The 24,282-nt window shown below is 45.9% G+C and overlaps 1 protein-coding gene across 17 annotated transcripts in view; it reads left to right on the top strand.

Moving 5' to 3' along the window:
• Positions 1-24,282, top strand: part of RALGPS1 (Ral GEF with PH domain and SH3 binding motif 1) — a 274,225-nt gene that overhangs the window by 16,566 nt on the left and 233,377 nt on the right. For 15 of the 17 annotated variants that reach the window (XR_006820740.1, XR_006820741.1, XM_046022367.1 and 12 more), the window contains exon 2: positions 14,438-14,516. The exons of the other annotated variants lie outside the window; for them this stretch is intronic. The gene's annotated coding sequence lies outside the window, so the exon portion shown is untranslated. The remainder of the gene's footprint in view (positions 1-14,437; positions 14,517-24,282) is intronic. 17 annotated transcript variants of the gene reach the window in all.

Genomic DNA, 24,282 nt, shown 5'->3' with positions numbered 1-24,282 from the left:
AGCCTCTGCCTTCGACTCGGGTCATGATCTCAGGATCCTGGGATGGAGCCCCGAGTCGAGCTCTCTGCTCAGCAGGGAGCCTGCTTCCCCCTCTCTCACTACCTGCCTCTCTGCCTACTTGTGATCTCTATCTGTGTCCAAAAAAAAAAAAAAAGATAAAAATTAAAAACTCTTGACCAGTATTATCCCTTATAATATCTGTAGGCTCTGAAACGACAGGCCTGGCATGACATAGTTATCACAGTGCTTTCTACCTGGTCTTCAGTGTTTAGACAAGACAAAGTTCTGGAATGGATGGGATGCTGGGCAGACTGACAGGGAAAGACTAACTTTCCGTTGCTTGTGTATAGCTTCTTGCCTGCTTTTCTTTTCTTTCTTTCTTTCTTTTTAATTTTCTTTTCTTTTCTTGTATACATTTCATACCCAGTACTTCCCTAGGGCATGTACTCAGCTAGCTTCTGATAAATTATTTATAATTCTCTTTTTTCTTATGTGTAATCAAATGAAGTCTATTTCTTCAAACCATTTGTGGTTTGCTTAACTTTAAAAAAAGTATAGCAAATTTTCTTAAGAAATAGGTTATTACTTGCTTATACATGCATTTAATAAAATCCTTGATAATTGACTCCAGACTAAAATGAAAGTTTAAATCTGTATGACTTGTAAGAGTACCATAAAAAAATGTAGAGCCTGGTGATGTTTAAAGGTGAGCTCCGCTTCCCAGTGTTATAGAAGAGGAAACTGAGGCGAGAGAGAGGAAGGCAGTCACCAAAGTGGTCCCAGGTGCTGAGTGACTGATGCTGTGCTGGGCCTTCACCCACAGCCCTGTCTGAGAAGCCTTGAGTGCCTTAGGGTGAATAGAGAGGGGACCAAAGAGAATCTGTCTACAATTTTTGGGTAGATATCGGGCCAGACCTCACCTGTCCTCAACTGAAAATGAACAAATACAAAAAGGAACACTAGAGAGGATGCACTGAATAGATCTCAGGATCAAGGGAAAGGAGCAAAGGCATGCGGGAAATGGAGGAAGAGCAGCTTTGGGTAAACGGTTTCCCAGCTTCAAACATCATCTTCTTTGTCCTCTCCAAGAAGTTCTAGATGCTGTGACAGGTGAGACGATGATGATTCAGCAGGCGGAGACGAGGAAGGGGTGTGTGGACTCAGAGCACATAAGGAGAAGAAGCACATGGTGCCAGCACCTGGGATGGCGGCACTGCCGGAAGTCAGGGCGTCAGGGGGAGACGCTGGCGCTCTCAGAAGGGACGAGAAAGTAACAGAGGAGGCCCCAGATGTGGATGATGGACCTGACTGGAGACAGGAACACACGGCATAGAAGGAAGCCATGAGCTTTCTGAACGGAAGAAGGACCCGAATCTGTAGATTATAATGGCTCATCGCGAACTAGGCAAATAGCAAAAATTAGCTACCACCTTAAACAGCCAGGTGAAATAATTTTTTCACTTCAAGAATAAGGAGAGGATACCACTAGCATCTGGGCAGGAGGATGAGGAAATCAAAGAAAAAAAATTTAGGCTCAGAATTACCTACAGCATAGGAGCCGGAGGGCAGTGAGGCAGTGCCCATTGAGTTCTGGCCAACGAATGCTATGACCAAAGAATTTTATTCTCGGTCCCGTTTTAGTTCCTATTGGATGGTAACAGAAATTCTTTTCAGTTGTGCAAGGACATACCTTGTGTGTAGCTTTTGCTACACCCATGCACCATTCCGGGGGAAAATATTGGAAAGCATGCTTCTGTCACTGAGAGATGAATGAATATAAAAGACCGGCCGTGTGCAAGTCAGAGAAGAAAAGGACCGGCAGTGAGAGTGGAACCATTGAAGTATAAAATGATTTCAAAGTAGTAGTTGTGATGATGAGTGTGAAATATAATACACATGAAATCATGGTGCGAAGATATAACGTGAAGCCATAATTAACAGAAAAGGCAGGAATTCCTGCTTAAACCAGATACCATGCACATGAGCACACTCTGCCCTATACGGAACTATACAGATACGAGGGAGAAAAGATTTGAAAGCAAGCTCCCTGCCCTCCAGTCTGCCTGGGCGTGTGTTTTCTAGCTAATAAAGTGCTGTGCAGGTGTACAGTATGCCTGGGGCCACTTTGGTGGTGACTCCTCTGGCCTCATCTTTTTGAACTGCCCTGAGAGATTTGCTTGGCACCTTAATTTTTTTTTTAAGATTTTATTTATTTTAGAGAGAGAGAGGGCGAGCACACGAGTGGTGGGGAGCGACAAAGGGAGAAGGAGAAACAGACTCCCCACTGAGCAAGGAGCCCAGTGTGGGGCTCAATCCCAGAACCCCAGGGGCATGACCTGAACCAAAGGCAGCCGCTTAACTGACCGAGCCACCTAGGTGCCCCCTGCACCGTCATTCTGTAGGAGGGCGTATTGCTGATGGAAATGTAAAACGGTGTAGATTCTTTGGAAAACAATTTGGCAGTTTCTTAAAAAATTAAACATCAAGTTACCTTGTGACCGAATAATTCCACTGCTAGGTATGTACCCACGAGAACTGAAAACAGACGCTTACGCGAAAACTTGTACGGGCATGTTCATAGCAGTCGCAGTGTTACTACCCCGAAGTGGAAGCAGCCCAAATACCCACCAGCTGATGAATGGATAAACAGAGCCGGAAGTATGCACAGGATGCAGTATTATTTAGCTACAAAATAACAAAGTACTGATTCAAGCTACAATGTGGATGAACCTGGACGCATTCTAGAGAAACCAGACACGAAAGGCCCATACTGCATGATTCTGTTTTTATGAAATGTCTAGAAGAAGCAAATCGATGCAGACAGTAGGTTAGTGGCTGCCAGGGAGATGATGGAATAGGAGTGAGTGCTAACGGGTACAGGGTTTCTTTTGGGGCTGATGAAAATATTCTGGAATTAGGTAGAGAGGATGGCCATACAACTTAGTGAATATGCTAAAACCTGCTGAGTTCTACAGTTTAAAAGGGCCCATTTTATGGTATATGATTATGTCTCAGTTAAAAAAATAGTTCTTTTCCGGGGCACTTGGGTGGTTCAGTTGGTTGATTGGCTGCCTTAGGCTTCGATCATGAGCCTGAAGTCCTGGGATCGAGTCCTGCATCAGGCTCCCTGCTCGGTGGGGAGCTTCTCCCTCTGACCTTCCCCTCTCATTCTCGCTGTCTCTCATTCTCTTTCAAATAAATAAATTAAATCTTTAAGAAAAATAGTTGTTTTCCTTATTTTTTATTTTTGATTTTATTATTTTCCCCATTTGTAGTATTTAAATTCAGTTAATTAATGTACAATGTATTATGGGTTTCAGAGGTAGAGGTCAGTGATTCATCCATCTTAGATAATACCCAGTGCTCATTACATCACGTGCCTTCCTTAATATCTGTCACCCAGTTACCCCACCCCCCACCTCCTTCCCCTCCAGCAGCCCTGTTTGTTTCCTATGATTAAGAGTCTCTTACGATTTGTCTCCCTCTCTGCTTTCATTTTGTTTATTTTTTTCTTTCTTCCCCTATGATCCTCTGTTTTGTTTTCTAAATTCCACTTATGAGTGAGATCATATGATAATTATCTTTCTCTGGTTGACATATTTCGCTTAGCATGATACCCTCTAGTTCCATCCACATCGTTGCAAATGGCAAGATTTCATTTTTTGATGGCTGAGTAATATTCCAATGTGTGTGTGTGTGTGTGTGTGTGTGTGTGTGTGTGTGTGTGTGTATCCCACATCTTCTTTATCTACTCATCTGTTGATGGACATCTGGGTTCTTCCCATAGTTTGGCTGTGATGGACATTGCTGCTGTAAACATTGGGATGCATGTGCCCCTTCGGATTACTACATTTGTATCTTTGGGGTAAATACCCAGTAGTGCGATTGCTGGGTCGAAGGGTAGCTCTATTTTCAACTTTTTGAGGAACCTCCATGCTATTTCAAAAGTGGCTACACCAGCTTGCATTCCCACCGACAGTGTAGGAGGGTTCCCCTTTCTCCACATCCTCAGCAACATCTTTTGTTTACTGTATTAATTTTAGCCATTCTGACCGGTGTGAGGTGATATCTCATTGTAATTTTAGCTTGTGTTTCCCTACTGCTGAGTGATGTTGAGCATTTTTTGTGTATGTTTGTACCTTCTTTGGAGAAGTGTCTTTTCATGTCTCCTGCCCATTTATTGATTGGATTATTTGTTCTTTGGGTGTTGAATTTGATAAGTTCTTTATAGATTTTGGATACTAGCCCTTTATCTAATGTGTCACTGGCAAATACTTCTTCCATTCCTTTGGCTACCTTTAGGTTTTGTCGACTCTTTCCTTTATTGTGCAAAAGCTTTTTATCTTGATGAAGTCACAATAATTCATTTTCGCCTTTGTTTCCCTTACTTTTGGAGATGTGTCTAGCAAGAAGTTACTGTGGGCGAGATCACGGACATTGCTGCCTGTGTTCTCTAGGATCTTGATGGATTCCTGTCTCAGATTTAGGTCTTTCATCCATTTTGAGTCTATTTTTTGTGAATGGTGTAAGGAAATGGTCCAGTTTCATTCTTCTGCATGTGGTTATCTAGTTTTCCCAACACCATTTATTGAAGAGACTGTCCTTTTTCCATTGGGTAGTCATTCTTTCCTGCTTTGTTGAAGATTAGTTGACCAGAGTTGAGGGTTCATTTCTGGGTTCTCTATTCTGCTCCATTGATCGGTGTGTCTGTTTTTATACCAGTGCCATACTGTCTTGATGATTACAGCTTCGTAATAGAACCTGAAGTCTGAAATTGTGATGCCACCAGCTTTGCTTTGCTTTTCAACATCCCTTTGGCTATTCAGGTTTTTATTCTGGTTCCATACAAATTTTAGGATTATTTGTTTCAACTCTGTGAAAAAAGCTGATGGTATTTTGATAGGAATTGCTTTGACTGTGTAGATTGCTGTAGGTAGCATAGACATTTTAACAATATTTGTTTTTTCAGTCCATGAGCATGGAACATTTTTTTCCATTTCTTCTTTCCTTTTTTAAAAGATTTTCTTTATTTGAGAGAGAGAATGAGTGGGAGGAGGGACAGAGGGTGAAGGAGAGGCAGACTTCCCACTGAGCAGGAAGCCCGATGAAGGGCTCAATCCTAGGACCCCGGGATCATGACCTGAGCCCAAGGAAGCTGCTTAACCAATTGAACCACCCAGGCTCCCCCGTTTTCCATTTCTTTGTGTCTCTCTCCATTTCTTTCATTAGTGTTCTATACTTTTCTGAGTATAGATCCTTTGCCTTTTTGGTTAGGCTTATTCTTAGGTTATCTTATGGTTTTGGATGCAATTGTAAATGGTATCGACTCCTTAATTTCTCTTCCTTCTGTCTCATTTTTAGTGTATAGAAATGCAACTGATTTCTGTGCAGTGATTTCCTGCCGTGTTTCTGAATTCCTGTATGAGTTCTAGCAATTTTGGGGTGGAGTCTTGTGGATTTTCCACATACCAGATGCCTTTTATTTCTTTTTGTTGTCTGATTGCTGGGGCTAGGATTTCTAGTACTATGTTGAACAGCAGTAGTGATTGTGGACATCTCTGCCCATGTTCTGACCTTTGGGGAAAAGCTCAGTTTTGGGGAAAAGCTCAGTTTTTCCCCATGGAGAATGATATTCACTGTGGGCTTTTAATATATGGCTTTTATGATAATGAGGTATGTTCCCTCTATCATTACACTTTGAAGAGTTTTATTTTTTTAATTTATTTTTTAAATATTTTTATTTATTTATGTGACAGAGATCACAAGTAGGCAGAGAAGCAGGCAGAGAGAGAGAGAGGAGGAAGCAGGCTCCCTGTGGAGCAGAGAGCCCGATGCGGGGCTCTATCCCAGGACCCTGGGATCATGACCTGAGCCAAAGGCAGAGGCTTTAACCCACTGAGCCACCCAGGCGCCCCCTTTGAAGAGTTTCAATCAAGAAAGGATGCTGTACTTGGTCGAATACCTTTTCTGCATCTCTTGAGAGGATCATATGGTTCTTGTCCTTTCTTTATTTATATAGTGTATCATATTGATTGATTCATGGATGTTGAACCACCCTTGCAGTCCAGGAGTAAATCCCACTTGGTTGTGGTGCATAATCCTTTTAATGTGCTGTTGGATCCTATTGGCTGGTATTTTATTGAGAATTTTGGCATCTATGTTCATCAGAGATATTGGTTTGTAATTCTCCTTTTTGGTGGGGTCTTTGGTTTTGGGATTGAGGAGGTAATGCTGGCCTCATAAAAAGAATTTGGAAGTTTTCCTTCCATTTCGATTTTTTGAAACAGCTTCAGAAGAATAGGTATTAATTCTTCTTTAAATGTTTGGTAGAATTCCCCTGGGAAGCCATCTGGCCCTGGACTCTTGTTTGTTGGGAGATTTTTTTTTTTAAAGATTATTTATTTATTTGACACAGAGAGAAGGAGATCACAAGTAGGCAGAGAGGGAGGGAGAAGCAGACTCCCTGCTGAGCAGAGAGCCTGATTTGGGGCTTGATCCCAGAACCCTGAGATCATGACCTGAGCCGAAGGCAGAGGCTCAACCCACTGAGCCACCCAGGCACCACTGTTGGGAGATTTTTTGAATACTGCTTCAATTTCCCTGCTGGTTATGGGTCTGTTCATGTTTTCTATTTCTTCCTGTTTCAGTTTTGGTAATTTATACTCTCTAGGAATGGACCCATTTCTTTCAGATTGCCTTTTTTTTTTTTTTTTTTTGCATATTGTTTTTCATAATATGTTCTTAAAATTGTATTTCTTTGGTGTTGGTTGTAATGTCTCCTCTTTCATTCATGATTTTATTTATTTGGGTCCTTCTTTTTTTCTTTTTGATAAGTCTGGCCAGGGGTTTATCAATCTTCATAATTCTTTCAGAGAACCAGCTCCTAGTTTCATTGATCTGTTCTGCTATTCTTTTAGTTTCTATTTCATTGATTTCTGTTCTATATTATTTCTCTTCTCCTGCTAGGTTTTATTGCTGTTCTTTTTCGAGCTCCTTTAGATGTTAAGTTTAGGTTATGTATTTGAGACCTTTATTGTTTCTTGAAAAACAAAGAAAAAGTCTGTAGTGCTTCCCTCTTAGGACTGCCTTTGCTGCATCCCAAAGGTTTTGAACAGTTGTGTTTTCATTTTCGTTTATTTCCATGAATTTTTGGAATGTTCTGAGTATATCTGTGAAGTCCATCTGGTCCAGTGTGTCATTCAAAGCCCTTGTTTCCTTGTTGATCTTCTGCTTAGATGATCTGTCCATTGTAATGAGTGGGGTATTAAAGTCCCCTATTATTACTACTATTATCGATGTGTTTCTTTAATTTTGTTATTAATGGGCATATATAATAGGCTGCTCCCATGTTAGGGGAATAAATATTTATAATTGTTAGATTTTCTGGTTGGATAGACCCCTTAATTATGATATAGTGTCCTTTCTCATCTCTTATTACAATCTTTCATTTAAAATCTAATTTGTCTGATACAAGGATTGCCACCCCAGCTTTCTTTTGATGTCCATTATCATGATAAATGGTTTTCCACCCCCCTCACCTTAAGTATGGAGGTTTCCTTGGGTCTAAAATGGGTCTCTTTCAGACAGCATATCAATGGATCTTGCCTTTTTTTTTTTTTTTAATCTAAAGTGGTACACTGTGTCTTTTGATTGGGTCATTTAGCCCATTTCATTCCAAGTAACTATTGAAAGATATGAATTTAGTGCCATTGTATTACCTGTAAAATGACTGTTTCTGTATATTGTCTGTGTTCCTTTCTGGTCTGTGGTACTTTTGGGCTCTCTTTTTTTTTTTTTTTTTTTTTTTTAGATTTTATTTATACATTTGACAGACAGAGATCACAAGTAGGCAGAGAGGCAGGCAGAGAGAGAGAGAGAGAGAGAGAGAGGAGGAAGCAGGCTCCCTGCCAAGCAGAGAGCCCGATGCGGGGCTCGATCCCAGGACCCTGGGATCATGACCTGAGCGAAAGGCAGAGGCTTTAACCCACTGAGCCACCCAGGCGCCCCAGGGCTCTCTTTTTGCTTAAAGGATCCCTTTTAATATTTCTTGTAGTGCTGGTTTGGTGGTCACAGGTTCTTTTAGTTTCTATTTATCATGGAAGCTTTTTATCACTTTTTCTATTTTGAATGACATCCTGCATACTTGGCTACATACTTTTCTCATTTAGTACCTTGAATGTATCATGCCAGTCTTTTCAGGCCTGCCAGGTCTTTGTGGATAGGTCTGCTGCCAGTCTAATGTTTCTACCCTTGTAGGTTACATATCTGTTGTCCTGAACTGCTTTCAGGATTTTCTCTTTGTCTGAGATTTGCAGGTCTCACTATTAGGTGTCGGGGTGTTGGCTTATTTTTATTGATTTTGAGGGGAGTTCTCTGTGCCTCCTGGACTTGGATGCCTGTTTCCTTCCCCAGATTAGGGAAGTTCTCCACTGTAATTTGCTCCAATGTACCTTTTGCCCCTCTCTCTTTCCTCTTCTTTAGGATCCCAATTATTCTCATATTGTTTTGCTTTATGGTGTCTCTTATCTCTCGAATTCTTCCTTCTTTTTTTTTTTTTTTAAAGATTTTATTTATTTGACAGAGAGAGAGAGATCACAAGTAGGCAGAGAGACAGGAGGAAGTAGGCTCCCCACCGAGCAGAGAGCCCCATGCGGGGCTCGATCTCAGGACGCTGAGATCATGACCTGAGCTGAAGGCAGAGGCTTTAACCCACTGAGCCACCCAGGCGCCCTTCAAATTCTTCCTTCTTGATCCAGTAGTTGTTAATCTTTTTTTCTCAGCTTCTTTATGCTCCATCATTTTGTCCACAATATCACTATTTTCCCCTTCTGGCTCATTTATCCTAGCAGTCAGAGCCTCCAATTTTATTACATCTCATTAATAGCCTTTTTAATTTCAACTGGTTAGATTTTAGTTCCTTTATTTCTCCAGAAAGGGATTTTCTAGTGTCTTCTGCTTTTTTCAAGCCCATCTAGTATCTTTATAATTGTTATTCTGAACTCTTATTCTGATGTCTTACTTACATCCATACTGACTAGGTCCCTGGCAGTCAGTACTGCCTCTTGTTCTCTTTTTTGAGGTGTGTTTTCCTGTCTTGTTGTTTTTGCAGAAAGTTGTCATTTTACTATTTGTAGAGTTGCAACTATTTTCTTTGACCTCTGGTTGAGTTCACGGGTGTTCAGAGTGATTTGATAGCTATTTAGCTGAATTCCTGGGACCGGAGGAAACTAAGGTCTCCTACTCCACTATCTTGGACTCCTCTTCCTCTTTTCTTTATTATTAAATATTAATTGTAGAAAGGTAAAAATAAATAAAGATGGACCAAAAAAATTAAAAAGCAGCCATTATCTCTTTTTTCTTTTTTTTATTGTTGAAATACAGTTGACATACAATGTTGTATTAGTTTTGGGTGTATAACATAGTGATTAGTGATTTGACAAGTCTATACATTACTCAGTGCTCATCATGATAAATGTAATTACCACCAGTCATGATACATTATGATTACAGTTATTGAATGTATTCCCTGTGCTGTACTTTTTATCTCCGAAACTTATTATTATTTTTAAGGGTCTTATTTATTTATTTGATAGAGAGAGACATAGTGGGAGAGGGAACATAAGTAGGGGGCATGGGAGAGGGAGAAGCAGGCTTCTAGCTGAGCAGGGAGCCCTACATGGGGCTCGATCCCAGGACCCTGGGATCATAACCTGGGCCGAAGGCAGCCGCTTAACAGCTGAGCCACCCAGGCAGCCCTGTAACTTATTTCATTTAATACTTATTTAATACTGGTATAGTACTTTGTACCTCTTAATCCCCCTTATCTATTTTGCTTGTCACCTACCCACTTCCCCTCTGGCAGCCATCAGTTTTCTGTATTTAAGAGTCGGATTTGTTTCGTTTAGTTTTGTTTTTTAGGTTCTCCTTGTAAGCAAAATCATGTTGTATTAGTCTTTCTCTAATTTCACTTAGCATGATATCCTCTAGGTCCATCCATGTTGTCACAGATGGCAAGATCCCATTCTCTTTTATGGATGAATAATATTCCATTGTGTAGATACGTATGCTGTATTCTCTTTATCCCTTCTTCTGTCTGTGGACAGTTGAGCTGCTTCCATGTCTTGGCTATTGTAAATTATGCTGCAACAAACATAGGGGTGTATGTATCTTTTTAATTAGTGTTTTTGTTTCTTTGGGTAAATAGCCAGTAGTAGAATTACTGGTTCATATGGTATTTCTATTTTTAATTGTTTGAGGAACCTCCATAAGTGTTTTCTTTTCCACAGTGGCTGCATCGTTTCCGTAGTGTAGTGGTTATCACGTTCGCCTGACACAGTGGCTGCATCAATTTACATTCCTATCAGCAGTGAACAAGGGCTTGCTTTTCTCCATGTCCTTGCCAACACTTGTTATTTCCTGTCTTTTTGATACTAGCTATTCTGACGGGTGTGAGGTGATATCTCGTTGTGGTTTGGATTTGTATTTCCCTGATGATGAGTGATGTTGAGCATCTTTTCATGTGTCTGTTGACCATTTGTAGATTTTCTTTTTCTTTTTTAAAAAGATTTTATTTATTTATTTGACAGAGAGATCACAAGTAGGCAGAGAGGCAGGCAGAGAGAGAGGAGGAAGCAGGCTCCCTGCCGAGCAGAGAGCCTGATGTGGGACTCGATCCAAGGACCCTGAGATGATGACCTGAGTGAAGGCAGAGGCTTAACCCACTGAGCCACCCAGGCGCCCCTGGCCATTTGTATATTTTCTTTAGAAAGATACCTATGCAGATCCCTTGGGCATTTTAAAATCTGATTGTTTGGGGTGTTTTTTTGTGTTGAGGTATATAAGTTCTTTACACACTTTGGGTATTATACTTTATTGGATATGTTGTTTACAACTATCTTCTCCCATTCACTAGGTTGGCTTTTTGTTTTGTTGATGGATTCCTTTGCTGTACAAATGCTTTTTATTTTGGTGTTGACTTACTTATTTTATAACTGCACATTTGAACTTCTTAATCCCTTTCACCTCTTTACCCATGCCCCCATCCTCACCTCTGGTCTGGCAACCACCAGTTTGTTCTTTGTATTTAAGAGTTTGGGTGTTTTGTTTTGTTTTGTTTTAAGATTCTGCATATAAGTGGAATCATGTGATATTTATCTTTCTCTGTCTGGCTTATTTCACTTAGCATAATAGTACCCTCTGTGTCCATCCATGTTGTTGCAAATGGCAAGATTTTTTTCTTTTTTATCAGTCATCATCTTATTATTATTATTATTTTTTTTTAAAGATTTTTTTTTTTTATTTGACAGATAGAGATCACAAGTAGGCAGAGAGGCAGGCAGAGAGAAAGAGAGGAGGAAGCAGGCTCCCAGCCAAGCAGAGAGCCCGATGCGGGGCTCGATCCCAGGACCCCAGGATCATGACCTGAGCTGAAGGCAGAGGCTTTAACCCGCTGAGCCACCCAGGCGCCCCCATCATCTTATTATTAATGCTTGGGGTATATATGTCTTGACTTTTTCTATGTGTCTGTCTCAAAGTTGGATTGATCGACCATTTTATGCTGCTTTTCCTGTCATGAGCTGAGTGTTTGGGTGGGCATAGTCCGTGGGCGTAGTCCAGAAGCATGTTCTGTTATTAGTGCTGTAGCCTCTCGTTGGGTTGGAAACAGTATTTCTCTGCGGATGGAAACAGTACCTGTTTTGAAGTCCAAAGACCTGAGATCCTGCTCTGACTCCCCTTAGGTTTGTGAACTTGAGAGAGGCACTTAATTTCACTCTCCCCGTCTTTACAAGGGACTGTAATACTTACTTTGTGATATCTTATCTGCCAGGGTGGTTACAATGAAAACAAAACCAAAACCATATCACATGCTGGAGAGGATTGTGGAGCCGCCAGAACTCCCATGCCCTGCTGGCGCGAGTGTAAACTGCGTCAGCCACGTGGGTAGACGATGCTCTCCTGAAGCTGAACATACACTTACTTACAACCTAGCAATTCCACTCCAGGGTGTCAGCCCTACAGAAAGGCGTACGAATGTGTACCACATGTCTTGCTTAAGAATGTTTGGAGCAGCACCACCTATCACAGGCCAGGCTGGAAATTCCCAGTGTCCATCAGCAGTAGAATGGACACATACATGTGGTAAACTCCCACAGTGGACAGCTGTAGTCAGTAAGAGTTAATGAATAACAATTCAATGAAAAATCAGGATGAATGTCCCAGGTACAGTATTCATTCAGACACAAAGATTATAAACTCTGCGATCCCGTTCATTTAAGGGTTGAACAGAACTCATCTACGCTGTTAGAAATGGGAATAGTGGCTATCCTTGGGGGGGTGGGATGTGGTAGAAGGGGACGCGGTGGTTTCTGGAGGGGGGTGGCTGGTGATATTCTTTCTCTCTGTCTGGCTGCTGGGTGCACGTATTCACTCTGAGAATTCTTGGATGTGCGCACCTACACTGTGTACACGTTTCTGTACGCATATTGCACGTCTGTAGGAAGTGTGTTTAAGTAGGCTCCATCCTAGTGTGCAGCCCGAGATCAGGTCGCGTGTGCTACTAACTGAGCCAGCCGGGTGCCCCTGTAGAAAGTGTATTTAAAACACTGAAAAAGGGGTGCCTGGGTGGCTCAGGCAGTTAAGTATCTGCCTTTGGCTCAGGTCATGATCTCAGGGTCCTGGGATCAAGCCCCGTGTAGGGCTTCCTGCTCAGTGGGAAACCTTCTCCCTCTTCCTCTGCCCCTCCCCCAGCTCATGCACGCTCGCTCGCGCTCTCTCTCTCTCTCTCTCTCCCCCTCTCTTTCTCAAATAAATAAAATCTTAAAAAAAACCAACAACAACACTGGAAAAAGGAAGCGTATGAGTCACATGCTCCTATTAAAACTTAATGGGAATGAAGGTTTTTTGTACTGTTGGTGAATAATGTAAAATAATCATATTACCTTGTTTATTTCATCTTTATTGCTGTAATCATCTCTTTTATAATGTATTTCTTTTTATAATGTTTCTTTTTTAATGTATGTAGTTTCTTTTATAATGTATGTAATACTTTTATTTCTTTTATTTGTATGTAATTTCTTTTATAATTTTTTATTTTTATAATGTATGTAATACTTTGGTACATTAGAATGTATGTTTAATTTACAAATAAACATATGTATTTTAGAGGTGCTGGGTTAATAATTCTCAGCTGTTGGTAGTGAAGGGTCAGGAAGTTTGGTGAGCCGCGGCTCAGGGTCATAACAAGGGGGCAGCCTGAGCAGAGCCTGGCTGCGGGCAGCAGGTGGGAAACAGGTGGGCGAGTGGGTGAGCGTCAAGCAGCTCAGTGGGTGTTCTGTGTTTGGGTTGGTTTTCTTGTCGCTGCAGCATGAAGTGTGAGACACAGGAGCTGGCGGTGAAGCCCAGGCCTCCAGGGGCAAGGGCTGCCGGGAAGCTCTGAAAGGTGAGAGGACAAAAGCAGCAGAGGAGGCCAGAGAGACTAAGGGGATAGGAGGAGTTTCCAGAAGGAGGGCCTAGTGAACTATGTTAAAAGCTACCAAGAGGTGGGAGAGCCTGAGGCCAGTAGCCTCAGCAGACTGGGAGGTCTTGGTGGCCTGGGAGGGAGCAGCTCCACGGCTTAGGTAGAGTGTTACCCAGTGGCTGCTCGTGAGGGGGTGCAGTCCTGAGGAGGTCGGGGTGTCTGATGGGAAGCAGCCTGGAGTTCAAGGGTCAGAGCTCTTTTGAAGACTGAGGAGGACGGCAGTTGTTCTCAGGTAGAGGGTAGGACCAAGAGAGTCGGAGAGATTGGGGTTGCCAGGAAGGGGGTCGCTGAGCCCCAGGCCCAGGCCAGGGGTTGGCCCTGGGTCGCAGGCGGCTAGCTGCCACTCTCTCAGGTGGGAGCAGAGGACCCGGAGAAGATGCAGACACATTTAGGTTAAAAGAGGGGCCCAGGAGAACTGAAGTCAACTTTCCTCTGTGAAGGAGGTGGAGCAGCCCCTCACCTGGGTGAGGAGTGAGAGGTGGAGGTGTGGAGAGAGGGGCTGCTTTGGAGGACAGAAACCAGCGACGGGGGGCCTTTTCAGTGCCCCCCCTTGTCACACGCACTCTTGTTTCAACAGCCGTGTGCTCTGAGGGCAGGGGTGTTTGTCTCTGGGCACTGCGGAGTCCCTTTCCTGCTGGGTAGTGCGGGAGGCCATGGCTGGTACTTCAGGCCTGCCAGAATGCATTTTCCCACCGAAGAAGTTGAGTTGATTTTGATACATTTAGGACAGGCTCTGCTACCTGGTAGGCTAGTGGTGGTATCAAATATTGATCTATGGGAAAAGTATTTGACATTTCAAAGAACAGGTTGAAATCCGATCTTAGAGAGCTAACGTTGGTCCGACCTTGCTGAGCTTTGAAAAACAAGTCTTACCATACGGAAACATCGAAGTCAACGGAGTTATTCCTCCTACTTTTACAGTGGCTACTGTTTGGAAAGCGACGTGCTGGGATGGTATATCCTCTTGGCCTGGGATTATGAAGCGCATCATGTATTCCTGGTAAGTTGGTTTATGGACCTTAGTGAGACGCGCTTTCTTGGGCTTAGGGCCGTGACGGACAGGCACCGGAAGGGGCGCGGCGGGATCGGCGATCGGGGGCAGTGCAGCCAGAGAAAAGCTCGTGCCCGATGGTGTCAGCGGGGCTGGGGAGCTGCAGCCTGGCTTTCGGGGGCCGGGTGTCCTCAGCCGGGTGTGCAGAGGTGTTTCAGGGATTCCTTTGAGGTAAAATGCTGAAGTTTCTCTGCTGGTTCTTGTATCAAGGGCTTTCCCCTTCTTCCTCCACCTCCTACTTGTGTAAAACCTCTTGTTGCTACCCTGTCGTGTTGCCGCCCCTTTGCTTCTGGTGGTCAGAAGGCAGACGTTCTGTGCCTCACTCCCCAATAGCTGGGGTGACCGCCTTTCTCTCAACCTCTGTCAGGTCCCCGTCCCTCCCTGCACACCCCTGTCCTCTTTCCAGTTCAGCTGTCCGCCGCTTTCACTCTCCTTGCGTCAGACCCTTCCTTCCCCAGAAAGGCCAGCTCTTGTGTGAGGTGCTTGGCCATGGGAGGAAGGCGGAAGGCCTGTCTTCAAGAGACTTCACTCTACAGGTCAACCTCTTGTCCTACCCGCCCCCTTTCTTGCTCCCTGAGAGTCTGTGCATCCTTTCTGGCACCTCTTCCGAGAATGTTTTTCTGCATTACCCAGCTGCTGGAGAGCTCTTTTTCATTTCATTTCATCTCATCTCATTTCATTATTTTTATTTTATTGAGAGAATTTATTTATTTGAAAGATAGAATGACAAAGAGAGAGAAAGAGAGAGAGAGAGAAAGTGCACACAAGCCAGCCAAGAGGCAGAGGGAGGGAGAAATAGACTCCTGGCTGAGCAGGGAGCCCGATGTGGAACTTGATCCCAGAACCTTGAGATCATGACCCAAGCTGAAGGCAGAGGCTCAACCAATGGAGCCACACAGGTGCCCCTATTTTATTTTGTAAAGACTTTATTTATTTGAGAGAGAGTGCGGGTATGTGCATGAGCAGGGGGAGAGGCAGGCGGAAGGAGAGGGAGAAGCAGACTCCCCACGGAGCATGGAGCGTGGTGTGGGGCTCCATCCCAGGACCCTGATATCATGACCTGAGCCAAAGGCTCTCTCTCTCTCAAGTAAATCAATACAATCTTTGAAAAAAAAAAAAAAAAAAACACAACTTTTTCAGATTCTTCTAGTAGCCTTTAACCCTTCATCAAACCATTATCATGAAAGAGGCAGAAGGTGAAGTTTCTTATGCTTTCCTGCTAGGGATTCAGTCTTCCTTGATGTTGCATGATTAAATACAACACAAGCAGTTCATGTAGTGCTTAGTAGAAGCACTTTCCCTGAAACTTACCTACTGGTGGGACTGGTTCCCTTAAGGAGGATGCTGGAGACAACTGCTGGTTTAGAGGTGGGAGAGATTCAGAGAAACAACAAAAGAAATTCAGAGAAAAGTGATTTCCCTGAAGTCACACAGCAGGTTAGTGGCAGAGCTGGGATTGGACTCCCTGTCTGTGCTCTTGGGTCTGGTTAGAACTGGATTCCGGGATGAGGTGCCTGGCTGGGTCAGCCGGAAGAGCACGCGACTCTTGATCTTGGAGTTATTGGAGTTTGAGCCTCAGGCTGGGTGTAGAGATTACTTAAAAATAAAATTTAAAAAATAAACTTAAGGGGCGCCTGGGTGGCTCAGTGGGTTAAACCTCTGTCTTCAGCTCAGGTCATGATCTCAGGGTCCTGGGATCAAGCCCCACATCGGGCTCTCTGCGCAGCGGGGAGCCTCTTCCTCCTCTCTCCCTGCCTGCCTCTCTGCTTACTCGTGATCTCTCTCTGTCAAATAAATGAATCTTAAAAAAAAAAAAAAAAAATAAACTTAAAAAAAATTAAAAGAAAAAAGACAAAAAAAGTGGAACTGGATTTTAGGGGAAAGGCTGTGACTGCCCACTTGTGGTTCACGGGCGATCTGGGCAGGAACGCGCCCGGCCTCTGCCAGTGGGAGAGGACTCCTCTTTCCTGTCCTCACCTGGGTGGGGACCAAGGGGCAGAGGATCCCTCACTGCTCCTCAGCGGGAAGATCCCATTCACCAGTGTATTTCCCTTGAGCTCTCTTGAACAGAGGCTCTCAGGCTCTCCGGGCCCTGAGGCTTGCTGTGCTGCGGGAGCCCAGTCTGTCTGCCACGAACGGGGGCTACAGCAACCCGTGTCCTTCCACAGGCGGAGACAAATGACGACACATGTTCGGGGACTTGGTGGTAGAAAGGAGGGAAGCCAAAATTCACACTTGGAGCAGTAGCTTCTTTGAGGCAGGATGAATGGGATGGACGCCTTCAGAACTTTAACTCACAAGAACTTTAATTCACTGCCAAAGGGGTGAGACGGGAGTGTGCCAGAGGCTCTTTTGGGACGGAAAAATGTGGCTTTTAAACTCAGATCAGTAGAAGAAGTTGAAGTTAGTGATTTGGGAGGCCAACGAGAAGAAATACCTCACAATCCAGAACAATGATACAGAGAAATGGAAATAATGCATTAACAGGTGAGACACTTAGAGGCCTTAGCCAGGAGCCCGACTGGGGACCAGTAGAATAGAAAATTCCAGAAGGAGAAAAAAGGAACAGATAGAGGCGTAATAGAAAACGGTAGAGGGAAATTTCAGTGAACCGAAGACAGACGTGATTCTTCAGACTCTGGATTCATCCGGTTCACACTGAAGCCAACACTTAATCTGTTTTCTAGTAAAATTCCTAAACTCCAAGAAGAAAGAGAAAAATCTTAAAATTTTGTACGGAGGAAGCAGGTTTTCAAAGGAAAGAGAGTTAGATTCTCATTGGGCTTCCCACATGTGACCCTGGAGGTGGGAAGGCTGTGGACCGGTGTCTGCAGACTGTTCTAGGAGAGGGGCCGCGGGCCTCCATACACCTAGCCCAGAAGCCACCCAGAAAGGCGTTTCAGACACGTGACGGCGTAAAACATACAGTGTCTGTTCAGTGTAGCTGAGAAGATGCCCGGTCAAGTTCTCTAGTGGAAGGACAGTGAAAGCAGGGCAGAGAAACAAGACCAGGCAAGAGCGCACGAAGCGGTGGGGAGCGGTGTGCCTGTCACGCTTACGCTTTTGTCTCGGGGGCCGGGGCTGCTGCGAGGTGGTTTTTGTCGTGGTGAGTTCATAATAAGCTGAAAATAAAAGTTCTAAACCACGTTTGCAAAACCTCAGGCTTTTGGGAGAAGGGCTGAGAGTGGGGAAGAAAGCGGTCTGCTCTTAGGACTCTAAACAGAGCAGATGAAACATAGAGGCGTAGTTGTTTACTTGTGTTCTGGAAGGAAACATGTTCAGTTTTGACTTTGGGGGATCAGCAGGTATATTAGAACGAGATTTGGTTGCATATAGTAGATATGCCCTGTATAGCAATGACATGAACAATAAGGTTTTATATGTTTTCATCTCATGCCCATCTCATAAAGAGGTGGGCAGTGCTCGGGAAGGAGCTCGTGAGCCATGGAGCCCATGGGCCGGCTCCTGACGCAGCTTGCATGACCCTCTTACTGGAGGTCTTGGAGAGGAAGCTGAGTGTTGCCAGAGCTGTGGTGGTCGGGGAAGGAAGACGAACACGTGATTCAGGACAACCGTGATGAGTGCCACGGAGGAGGAGGAAGACATAATAGAGGGGGTCACAGAAGGGTTCCTGGAGGAAGTAACGTCTGAAAATAAGACTGGAAAGGAGAGCAGGAAGGAGCCAGGAGAAGAGGGGGAGGAAAGGATGCTTTCACGGCCCCTGTTGACACCTGGCTGTGAGAGACAGCAGGATAGGCATGGCCACCGGTTAGCTCCAGAAACAGTTTGGCACCTGTTCTTGTCTGCACATCTGTCCTTCAGTGGCTGGATGCCACATCCATGGGGCTGGCAGGGGGACCGCACACTCCCCCATAGAACGTGCTCCCCCATAGGCGGGTTTGGTATGTCCCAGCCTCCTGTTTGCTTCCCCGGTGGGGGAACCCACTTGAGAGTGGGTTGGATTGCAAGGAATCAGGGAAGGAAGCACCTGGAAAGCAAGGATAGCAAGGATAGGACGTGATGTTCAGATGAAGCCATTACTGGTTGGGCGTGTTGAAGGTATCCGTAGGGAGCCTGGGAGCAATCCCGGCTAGAGGGATCGTTAAGGCGAGTCTCACCTGCTTTTAGCTGAGGCTGCTCCTGGGAGGTAGCTTCCACCGGGTCCTGCCCGAGCTGACCCTGAGCCTGAGCCCAGAGTGTGCTGTCCCCCCACCGTGACCCCGTCTGACATGAGCCCCAAGTACTCACATCACTTATTCCTTCCCCCACCCTCCCCAGTGCCACAGGGGTGCTTGTACCCGCCGGAGGGCCTTCTCTGCTTGAAGTCCTTTTGTGCAGTCCTTGAGCACAAGGGCAGCAGAACCAGGTGACTGGGGGTGCTGTTGCAGTGGCTTAAGCATCGCAGTCTTGCTCTGACCTTGCCCCTTGTCACAGTAGGTTTGGGCAGTAGTTCCTCCATCTTTATTCTGCATCTTTTTTTTTTTTTTTAAGATTTTATTTATTCATTTGACAGAGAGAGATCACAAGTAGGCAGAGAGGCAGGCAGAGAGAGAGAGAGGAGGAAGCAGGCTCCCCGCCAAGCAGAGAGCCCGATGCGGGACTCGATCCCAGGACCCTGGGATCATGACCTGAGCCGAAGGCAGAGGCTTAAACCACTGAGCCACCCAGGTGCCCCTCTCCATCTTTATTGAGACCGGGACCGACTGCCGGGTGCCGTGCTGGGAGCTGTGGCTCAAATACTGAGAACTTCCTGGGCCAGGCACTGTGACAACACTACGCCACAGGGACGCCTCAGCTCAGGGACTTAATGCCTGCGGAACCCTGAGATGAGCGCCTGGCACCCCCAGCACTCCCGAGCGCCGGCGGCGGGTGCTGCTAATCCTCACAACAGCCCCCCAAGGGGGGCACGGAGGGACAACTGAGGCTTAGAGAGACACTTGCCCGCCGCCACATAGGTGGTAGGTGGCAGAGCTGCGTTCAAACCCGAACATTGGACTTGCAGGCGCGAGAGCCGTGACTCACCTCCCAGAGCCGAGCGGGGAGATGCCCGGGAGATTCCCCGTCAGGGTGACAGCTGCTGTGGTGGGCTAAATGGAAGGCACACAGTGGAGCGGCCCTCCATAGACTGAGGACCAGAAGGACAGAGAAGGGACAAGTGTCCCAGGCAGAGCCCTCGGTGTGATCAGTGTCCCCTCCCCATCACCCGGGCGTTATCCTTCCGTCTCCTCTGGGCGCTGGTGAAGAGGCAGTGGTTCAGTGGTCTGTGTGCATGCTCAGTTAGTGAGTAATCCTTGAGGGCAGGTATGGAACTGCTCGTCCCAGCCAGACTCTTGGGACCTTGTCCCTTAGGAACTCCTACTGGGGAAGACCCTCCTCTTCCACAGACTGAGTGACCTGAAGTTGTCCTCTGAATTCCCAACCTTCTTGGGGACATGTGTGCAGATGGCCTCGTTTTATGGGTCTGTGCCCCTGACCCACCTCCCCCTTTCTGCCCCTCGAGTACATTTGGCTGTTCCATAGGACGGCTCCATCGCCGTTACACATAAATGAACGAAACATTGTAAAACTAGGATAGAAAATCCAAGCTAAATAGATCTCGCCATGACTCTGTCACCCCAACAGGTGAAATTGCATTTGTGCTGCCCCTTTTCCTTCTAGTCCCCATCTACAGGGCAGGTAGGTGGTGGTTTGTACAATTGTGCACCTTGCCTTTTTTCCTTGGCATGGCTGGAAATGGCCACCAGGTGGTGCCAAAGCACCGGGCACCGACTCCACCCTCAGGCTGGACTACCTGGCCGTGAGCCATCCCGGAGAGCTTGTCTGTGGAAGTTCAGTTTTCTCCTGAATGCTATGCGGCTCACAGCATTATTTTATCACCTACTTTAAAAGAAATCAAACAATACTGATGTGTACAAAAAGTGGAAAATGAAAGTGCTGTACACTTTTTTTTTTTAAAAAAAAGGTATTTGTCAGAGAGAAAGAGAGAAAAAACACAAGCAGGGGGAGCAGTAGGCCAAAGCAGGCTCCCCGCTGAGCGAGGAGCCCAGCTCGGGACTGGATCCCAGGACGCTTAGATCATGACCTGAGCTGAGGGCAGATGCTTAACTGACTGAGCCACCCACGCGTCCCGAAAGTGCCGTACACTTTTCAGAGGCAATGATAGTAACAGTGGAGTGTGTGTCCGCGTTAGCGCACAAGTGTTTGAAAACATGTCCAGATGTCACCTTCTCAGCACTTCTCAGACCTCCCCATTTAAAACCGTAACCCTCATCCCCCGCTGCCTGGCCCCAAGCCCTGCTTTGCTTTTTCCCTCTCACCTTCCGCCGACACTCCGTATGTTTCACTGCGTGCCTTATGTATTGTCCGCCGCCTCTGCTAGAATGCAGCGGGGACTTCAGCTTTCCTTCACTGCTCTGTGCGCAGCCCCTAGAGCAGCACCCGACACATACTCGACTTTCAGTCCATCCGTGCTGCGTGAGTTCATAGGGGTGGCTGTGTCCTGAATTGGTGGACATCTTTTTCTGTCCGTAGATACTGATCTATCTTGTCGTTTTAAACGACTGCTTAGGGTGGTTTGAATGATTGTACCCTGAGTGGTAGTGCCCCAGCTGCCCGTATGGAAACACGCTGAAGAGGCTTTCCAGTGTCTTCTTCCCCTCTTTGCAGGTGGAGGTGCAGCCCATGACCTTGCTGGAACATGCTTTTGCCTTGCCTATCTGATGATTTCCTTGCCCTGCTCAACTCGGGGCGAAGTGCTTCACACACAGCATCGCATGTAGTCGCCACACGCACAGGAAAGTGCCGCTGGTAGTGTCTCTCTTTGCAGGTGACAAGCCGGGGCAGAGAGGACAGCCCCCCCCCATCCCCGCCCAGGCAGCACACCCGCCCAGCTGGACTCTTGGGGGAGTTCTTTGCATACTAAGGATCTGACTTCATCCTTTCTCATGGGGACGTTTCAAACACCCCCTCCCTGGTGTTTTTATTGTTTTACATCTTTTTCATGATGTCTTTTCTTATACAGGGTTTTCATTTTTAATGTGGTTAAAGCTGCCAGTGGTTTCCTTTGTTTTTCTGGCTTTTGTATCACCCGAGAGAGGACTTCTTCACTCCAAAGTTACTTTAAAAATAATGATTAGTGTTTCCTCTGGGATTTTTATGGGGATTTTATGTTTGGTTAAATATTATTCTTACATTTGATACTGAGTAAGATTTCATTTTCATTTTTTAAAAAAGTTCCTATTTAAATTCCAGTTAGTTAACAAACAGTGTAATACTAGTTTGAGGTGTACAGTTTAAGGATTCAACACATACAAAACCCGTTCCTCATCACTAGTGCTCTCCTTCCTCCCCATCACCTAGTTCACCCCCGCCACCTCCCCTCTGGTAACCGTCCGTGCATTCTCTCTAGTTAAGAGTCTGTTTTTTGGTTCCTCTCTGTCTCTCTCTCTCTTTTTCTCTATGCTCATTTGTTTTTCTTAAGATACTTGGTAAGATTTTAAACAAATCCCTCCACCCCCAAGTGAATAAATTGTTTCATCAACATTTATTACGTGATCCATCCTTCCCCACCATTTGCAGTGCTATCTTGACTAGCGGTTAAGTCTCACGTGTACTTAACCCTGCGATCTGCACTGTATTCTGTCCCGCTAATCCATTCATCTCTCCGTGGCTTCCTGGCAGGACAGGTCACTTCTCATCCTACTGCTTTTTTTCTAAACTCCTTAGCTTCTAAAAATTATTTTTCCAGATGAAATTTTAAATCAATTTGTTGTATTCCAAAATGAATCCCCTTCGGATTTGGAGTGACCTTGCATTTTATTTGTAGATCATTTTGGAGAGTTGATGTCTTTACAATATTGTCTCTTTATTCAGAAGAACAAAATGTGTCTCCTTTGATTTGTCTTCTTTTTTTTGTTAGGAAAATATCAAAATTTGCTTCAAATGATTTCTGTACATTTCTTTTCAAGTTTATCTCTAGGTAACGTTAGGTTAGTAGGCTCTCAGTCTGCTGCGTTTTCTAGCCGGGTGTTGTTTGGACAGAAAAGACCGTTAGTTTTGTGGCCAGATGTCTAACTCTCAGAGCTTCTCCCCAGTCCAGTTCCATTTGCCGCAAATCTTCTAGGAATTCTGAATTTCTGGTTTGGTGATGTCATCCTTCCCTGTATTTCAACACTGCAACAGATTTCTTATTCTTCTTGTTTTTTCATCCCAACAAGATTTGGAGGGGGAAGGCAGCTGTGTGGATCTGGTTCACTGTCTTGGAACTTAGATCTGCTTATATGGTTTGGTGGGAAAATGTCACTTCCTCTGTGTGCTTTGGCCCCCCACCTGCGCTCCAGCCCCTGCAGAGTTGTCCGTGCAGTGCGGAATGCAGACAGCCTCGACCCAAGGATGACGTTCCTCACCTGCCTGCTCCCGCCTCATGGGGCGCACCCTTTCTTCCTACTGGGCTGTGTGGTGCCACCGCCCAGGTGGCTTTCCCTGTCCTCCCGCCAGACCTCGCCCACCCCGCCTTGCTCACAGACAACGTCCTTCCCGTCTAGGTGGGAAGTACCAGGCTGTGTGTGATGAGTCAGGACTCAGTGGTATTTGTGAGGAAGGCCCAAGAGTGTGGGGGTCCTGTTCTTTTTTTTTTTTTAAAGATTTTATTTATTTATTCAACAGAGAGAGATCACAAGTAGGCAGAGGGGCAGGCAGAGAGAGAGAGAGGGAAGCAGGCTCCCTGCTGAGCAGAGAGCCCGATGCGGGACTCCATCCCGGGACCCCGAGATCATGACCTGAGCCGAAGGCAGCGGCTTAACCCACTGAGCCACCCAGGCGCCCTGGGGGTCCTGTTCTGCCAACCTGTTCTTCACCTTGATATTTCCCAAGTTCAACCTGCTGACAGGGAAGAACAGCGAGGAGTTGAACTGCCCTCCTTGTGAGCCAGCCGGGGTCCAGTGCAGGGTTCTCTGCTCGAAGCTGCTGGAGGCACGTGAGGAGCTCCCTGCCCAGTGGCGCTTCCCATGCCCCCTGAGCTTGACCTACGCCTGCAGTTGGTACATTCCTCCGGCCGGCAGCACACCGGCACAGGCCAGGCGGGCGCACGTCGGGGTGCGTGTGCGAGTCCCACCGGGCTCATGGCAGCAGCAGGAAGAAGGGGGCGCCTCGAGCAGGGGTGGGACTTTTGGGCATTTAGTGATGCGCCAGACAGATATGGCCATCAGTGACCTGGGCTGGCACCAGTCAGACCAGTAATTCCTCTGCCCTTGGCAGGGACTAGGGAGGGACCCCCCCGCTCTTCATGGTAAACTGTCTTCCAGCCCCATCCTCGGTCTCCCGTAGTAACGTATATGGCCCACAGGTAAGGGGCATAACGTGTCTGACCCTCAGTCCCCCGAGCTGCACCTCTCAGGTATCCCGTGGTGCGGGAAGCAGGGAGCCCGGTGTCAGGCCTGTGTGTGGAGATTGTGTGGGAGGGGTGCGAGGGGGGGTGGGATGTGAAGGTATAGAATTGCTTTTTAAACTTAACTTTTTATTTAGAGGTAGGTTTAGCCTTACAGAAGAGCTGCGCGGCAGTCACAGCCTTTACAGTGCCCTTCCTGCAGCTTAGGTGTGAGGAGCTTACGGGCCCAATCCGCATTTCACATTCACGCAGGGAAGTCGATACAGGTGTGATGCTGCGAACCGGGCTGTCGGCTTTGCTCACATGCCTCCGGTTTGCCTCCCCGTGTTG

This window comes from Meles meles, chromosome 11, assembly GCF_922984935.1.
Source record: "Meles meles chromosome 11, mMelMel3.1 paternal haplotype, whole genome shotgun sequence".
Lineage (NCBI taxonomy): Eukaryota > Metazoa > Chordata > Mammalia > Carnivora > Mustelidae > Meles > Meles meles.
Note: the sequence above shows the minus strand (reverse complement) of the source record. Positions and strands in the feature narration are given on the sequence as shown.